Here is a 6,048-nt window from a genome sequence, read left to right as displayed (position 1 = left end):
TTCCTACGTGAAAAGAATGACCGAACTTCACTTACCTGCTGAAATAAAACAACCAAATATAAAATAAGCACCCTTTAAAACATAGAGTTCTTTTCATTTCTTATCAAATGTGGTCTGATAAACCTAAATGTTAACAAAATTGGTGATTCATTTGAAATAGATTCAAAGAGATTTTAAGTCCCCTTGCAACTTGGTCTTACTCTGAAAGATATGATCTGTTACTTTCTTCTCAGTGGATGAATGTATCTGAAGAAAGTCCTTGGTTAAATCTTGAACAGACTGTAAACTTCTCAGAAGTGATTTTCTTTTCAGAACCTCATGGTATCTGTCAGCAGTGACCAACTGTTGACTTCATTGCTGTAACTTCTGTGGAGAGTCCCCAGGAAAGCAAAGACCTTCACAGAAGCTTCATTTTGGTGTGCTACAGCAAGGTTTGCTGACAGTATTGGTCCAATGTTTGGGTGGCTTTCTAACTTTCAACATAAAATGTTTGTGCCAAATTTCTTTCTAGGACCTCACTGGTGCCAAAGATCTCCACCCCACCGCCCCCCCCCCCCCCCCCCCAAAAACAAAACAAAACAAAACAAAACAAAACAACAACAAAAAACCTACAGTACTGAGTTCTCTGTATGAGAGAAACAGCTTACATGTTTGTCTTACTGCAGTCAAATGATCTCCTATGCTCCAGTCTAGAGTTGCTTCACCTTACTGCTTCAAAATAAAGTAAATTCAAAGCAGCAGTTGGTAAAACAAACCGGATTAATTGTGTCTGCCATCCATAAGAGGAAGATGGCAGGTCGCAATACCCCTAGCTAAAGGTGAAAAGAACTTCAGTGAAATTTCAGTGCCTCTATAAAGACTTTCCTTTCAAAAGAAGATGAAAGACGTGGAAAACCATGGACAAGGAGGCTCAGTATGGCCTGGATTGATTGGCTTTGAAGCACTCGTCTCTGAACCACTTATTACAATTAGCACATCTCATTCCTCATTAATATTGGTCCCAGCTGGTTCAAGCCCTGTGTGCATGGTTCAACTGGTACCCTGATGAAATGAGTGGAAGAACATAAATACAACAGAAGTTATGCCATCAAAATAAGCTGTATCTTCAGTATAAGAAAATAACTACTTTACATACACACACACTCAGTTTCTCTTTCTTTAACTGTTAATATCAGCTCGGGAATCTCTCAACACCCTGGGAGAAGAAAAAAAAAAAAAAAGCTAATAGATATGACAGTACTAGGGAGGATTAAAATAAAGGACAAGAGGAAAAGCAGTTCTAGCTCAGCACAGAAGTTTGTTCTATTTTGTTTCTTATTTTTCCTTTGGGAAATTGTTGACTTTATTTCTGTTAAAATGAAAATACATTAAGCCAGATAAATGTATAAATACAAAACTTTGGAATTGATAGGCTCAGTATATAGTGTTTTCCATCCAGGGATGTCTAAATGATTTAGAAGATTTGATTGGATTCAAATGCATTTGAGAATGTTATCTGTCTCATCTGAAAAAACTGAAAAACAAAAGAAAAAATGTTATATATTTTGCTGCTGTCAAAAAACAAATATGTATCAAAGTCTGAGCCAAAACTACAAAATCTTGACCTCTATTTCTGAGGGATGTTATGCTCAACTCCATTGACTCTGGGCATTATAAACACTTTCTTTCCACAGACTAAGTCATACACATGCATATTGATAAAAACATGTTAAACAAGTTATTTGCTTCTTTAGGAAGCCAATGTTTTGACTGATCTAAACAATTGCTCTGCAAAAGCCCTAAAATAGGTTTGTTTTATCAACTTCTCTCTTTTTGAAACAGAAACAGGGAAGAGAACATCTCTTTTCATTAAGCTGACAGCCAGTGCAACCCTCAAGTCTTCAAAACAGCCAAGATTTCCATTTCTGTAAATTAGCGAAGTGGCACCTGTGCACACTCACTCATTTTTCACACAGGCCCGTTAAATAGTGACTGTACTGATGAGTTTATAATACCTGCACTTCCTGCAGGTGATGTCTCTTCTTGACAGGCATCCTTGCTCAGAGTGCTTCTCTGGCAGAACCCGGGGCCCAGGGAGCAGTGCACCCTGCTAAAAATGTGAGAAAGCAATGACTTCCAGAGCTGTTTAAAAGACTTATTATGGGAAGAAAATTGTTATTCCAAGTAAAATCGTGTGTATTGAAAAAGCTCAAATCTTCATAAGTCTGTGTTCAGCGAACTTGACAGGCTGTGAGGGCATTTGTCCTGGGGAAAATGGTCATATTGTCATCCCAAGGGATCCCTGCTCTCCAGAAATTTATCTAGAATACCACAGTGGATGAATCACTCTTCTGGTAAAAGCAATCCTGTGTGTATTATTAAGAAGGAAAATAGGACCCGGAGTGAATTTAGCAGATCTTTAGCAGGAGTTGAGTAATGTGGCCAAGCCCCAAACTTTAGCAACACATGCTGCTCTGCCCTCCCAGTACTCATAAACAAAGTGTTTCCTTGCTGTTTTCCAGCCAGTTCACTTCCTTTCTAATCCCAGGAAGTCACTGCCCACCCTTAAAGGCTGAAAGATACATTTTAATCAAGAGGGCAACCAAACAGTAGCATAATTTTACTTAAAGCGCACACCAGGCCACACTTTAGAGCTATTTGGGGAAGAAACTAACCACAGCTTGGCAGCCCCCCTTACAGAGTTCAGGCTGGGTGGTCATTAAAGCCAGGGACAATGTAGTCAATTCAGACAGATGGCCGCTAACTCAGCCCAGCACGTTCAGGGGATTCAGCCCTGCCAATATCCAGGACATCAGAAAAAGAGATGTATACCTTCAACTCCCTGTGTCTCTGATCAGTCCAGACCTGCAGGAAGAAAAAAGATGTATTTTTTTCCTCTTCAGTAGCTCACCTGGGGAACAAAAAGCAGCACAAAAAATGAAGTTCGGGCTGAACAGACTTTTTTCTAACAAAATGTGTGTGTGTGTGTGTGCACATGTGAGCTGAGACTGTTAAAGCAAAATGTTTTGATATTTCAAAATTCTCCCCACTTTTTTTTGGCCTTAATATCATTAGTTGAAATCAACCTGTATTCACAAGCAGCTTAACAACACCATTTTTCTGTGACCCCATTTTTTCTGTGACTTTTCCATCCTTCATAACCCACTCTACCTGATCTACTCCCTAGTCCATATTTTTCATATATTCATTGGGGTCTGTGTGCCACAGTTCTTGGTATGTTACCTGATCAGGGAGAGCTGGGAAACCACTCTTATGCACCTCAACAGCCATTTCAGAAGATGGAGAAGAGAGTAACAGGACTTTGATCCCTTTAGGGCATAGTGAGACCCAAAGAATTTCGTGAAGAGGACATTGATCACCAGAAGCCTGCTGAAGACCTCTAATTGGAAGAAAGATGGGCTTTCATGCCTGCAGAAGACAATGAATAAAAAAGGGACAGGAAGAATCCACTTCGCATTAAAGGAGGAACACCAAAATTTGAAAAGTGATTTAGCCAGTGTTGAAGGCTAAAGTTTGTCATTAATATCTAGCTTTAGTGCTTTGTTCCAAAGAGTAAGGAGAACATGAAAACATCAGAAAACATGAAAACATCAGAACATGAAAACATCAGAAATCACATTGCTTCTTACATTTCATTTCACCTTATTTCCTTCCTCTTCCTATTCTTTTTGTGTAAGTGACAGATACTTTATCTTCTACTGCATCCTCCAGATGATGTCCACCCACAAAGCAAGGGAAAGAACAGAAAAATATAAAAGATTCAGATGTGCTTTACAGCCACTATCTGACAAAGACTTAGAGAAAGATGGGACAAAGTCCCCATCATACTTTGTCCTTTCATGCATGTCATCTCAAGGTCAGTAACTCCCACTACTTGCTAGCTGTAGTCACTGAAATTAAAATTAGTAGTCTTTGGGTCCCTTTAACTATCACAGAGGGAGGCCCCAACCTCTTTAACCATAAAGATAACATCTGCTTCAAAAATGCAAAACCAGAGAAAAATGCCCAGGCAAAACCAGTTGCCTAAAGCACATAAAACATTAGGCTGCTCATGAAATACAAAAGACATGCATGCAACAGAAAACCTGTAACAGAAATTCAAAAAGCCCTGAAAACACTGGATTTTTTGATATCTACATTCTCTGTGTTGTATATCATTAAAGATTTGTAAAAAAAAAAAAAAAAACTGCTAAAAAAAAAAAGGTATCTGTAACATATCTAGAAATGTCACAATTTTACCAGGGTCACTCGGAAAGTTAGCAAAAAGAGGTCATGTTTCCAATCAGATTAATATACTAACGTGCCCAGCAGTAGATTTCGTTAATTTTAACAGTAATTTTTAATACTTGTAATGCACTACATTGCTCAATAGGATTTCTAAGTCTTCTCAGAATTTATTAGTCTGCCTTTATAAACCAAATGTCAGCTTTATCAAAGCCAGACATTAATTACTAGTGATGGGCGAACCTCAAAAGGTTCAGAGGTTTGGTTTAGTTTGACTAGACAGGCATAAGACCAGATGTTTTTGCAGATCATTTGGACAACAGATTTAAACTCCTGATTCGGCAAATGTTGCGCACTTACTGAAATATAAGCAGCCAGACGGAGCCCACTGTGTTTGAGGAGACTACCAATGTGCATTCAGCTCAGCAAATATGGTGCAGCCTGACTCCAGGCCTGCAATGCCAGTGTTAGGCTGCAACACTGCAAACTTCCCCACTTGTTGAATGGTGCAAAGGATGTAATAGGATAGTGCACGTAACAAAACATTTATAAGGTGTTAGGAGTACAAATGTAAAAAAAGAAAGGAAAAGGCAAGGCAAGGAGAAAGAAAATGAGAGAAGAGGAGCTTATGATATGATGACTTATTATACTAATGAGGAGTCATATAAATGTCTCAGGACAGGTCTGTAGAGATGTGTACAGGCTAAATGACACATTAGAAGCCATAAACCTGTAAGCCTGAACCCAAATCAATATATTTGCAAGTGCTGTGCTTGAGCTAAGTAGCCCAGCCTCTTAACAGGGTTTATTGGCTCAAGCAGAGTGACTTATTGCTTGAACAGTGCATGCCAACATGGTTATATGGCTTCTGGGCTGAAGCTGGTAATAAAGAATACTGGGTGTGACTGCATACATCTGTGAAAACAGGCCTGAGGGGAGACATGTGAGTGGCTGAGGTTTTGCCTGGAATTATGATTACTTACAAGAAAATGGGAAAGCTTTTTTTTTGTTTGTTTGTTTCTGTGCTTCTATGAGTAAGCAGGAGAGCTTTACTGTATGGCAGAGATATAGTGAGAAAACCTGTGAATATGTAAAACAAGCAACAGTAGGATTTCATTAAGTAGTGTTCTTGAATATCCCACAAAGTCCTTCTTCAGAGCACAGTTATAGTGCTGTTTGGTTTTCCTTTTTTTTTTTTTTTTCAAACCTGAAGTTATTGTTCTACTTAGATATCTTCAGTACCACTTGTGGGACAAACCTGCCAGCTCAGATTTCTTTGGACAAAAGAGTGATTGGATTATAAATACTGGAAGTGTGAAGGACTATTCTCAATCTGATATCCTTACCAGGTGGAAGTTGTTGCTAACCACAGGATGTGGCAGATTCTGGATGCTGAGTTTCTAAATGGCATGCCAGTATCACAGTGACCAGGACTAGGTTAGATATCACTGCTTTGTGTGGTTGTCAGCTGATTTCATTCAAGGCCATCAGGGTTATCAAAAATGTCTTTTAAGACCTCTTTTCGTTAGTATTCTCTTAGAGCATGTTATCATGAGTGAGCACACAAACATTAGTTAAGATTTAGTAGACTTTTTAGGTTCAGGGGATGTTTTGCAATACATGGGCATCTTTCAGATCATGGGCTACATCATAAAAGGCTAAATCAACTAAATCTTATAGAAATGTGATAACACTTACCCTAGTTCCCCTCTTTAAAAAATAAAAACAATTAAACAAACCAAATAACAACAACAGCTACTACAAAACACAGAACTTAAATTAACCCTTCGCTGGCTTTTCTGTAGCCATGGATTCCTGGCCACA

General features: G+C 38.7%; 1 long non-coding RNA gene across 1 annotated transcript; it reads right to left on the bottom strand.

The window, feature by feature from the left end:
* Positions 1–1,204: 1,204 nt before the first annotated feature.
* On the bottom strand, positions 1,205–3,658 carry LOC308189979. The gene is made up of 5 exons (XR_013946762.1): positions 3,630–3,658; positions 3,259–3,408; positions 2,812–2,890; positions 1,995–2,089; positions 1,205–1,513 (listed from the first exon to the last, which is right to left on the bottom strand). It is a non-coding gene; the product is annotated as an uncharacterized lncRNA (long non-coding RNA).
* Between the last annotated feature and the right edge of the window lie 2,390 nt (positions 3,659–6,048).

Source organism: Anser brachyrhynchus, assembly GCF_964034855.1.
Source record: "Anser brachyrhynchus genome assembly, chromosome: 2".
NCBI lineage: Eukaryota > Metazoa > Chordata > Aves > Anseriformes > Anatidae > Anser > Anser brachyrhynchus.
Note: the sequence above shows the minus strand (reverse complement) of the source record. Positions and strands in the feature narration are given on the sequence as shown.